We start from the raw sequence: 305 nt of genomic DNA on the forward strand, positions 1-305 counted from the left end.
CGCACGCGAGAGGGAGATAGGGGCAGGAACAGGGAAATAAAAAACGGAAATGACAAGGCCCTGGGAAACCCCACTTTGATATTAAGCTCATTTATTCCCAAAGTCAGACAAACAGCAAGACGGGGTTGAAAATGAAAGTAAATCAGGCTTTTGCGACATCAGTTCCTGCTTCGAAAAGATATCACAATAGTCGATTTATTTAGTTATACATTTTTTTTCTTTACATTAAAATGAAGGTATTTGAGAGTGAGGAAAGTGTATGAGTGTGAGGAAGGTGGGAAGAAGGGAAGAGGGGATGAGACAGC

This window comes from Penaeus monodon, chromosome 19 (assembly GCF_015228065.2).
Source record: "Penaeus monodon isolate SGIC_2016 chromosome 19, NSTDA_Pmon_1, whole genome shotgun sequence".
In the NCBI taxonomy this organism is placed as follows: domain Eukaryota; kingdom Metazoa; phylum Arthropoda; class Malacostraca; order Decapoda; family Penaeidae; genus Penaeus; species Penaeus monodon.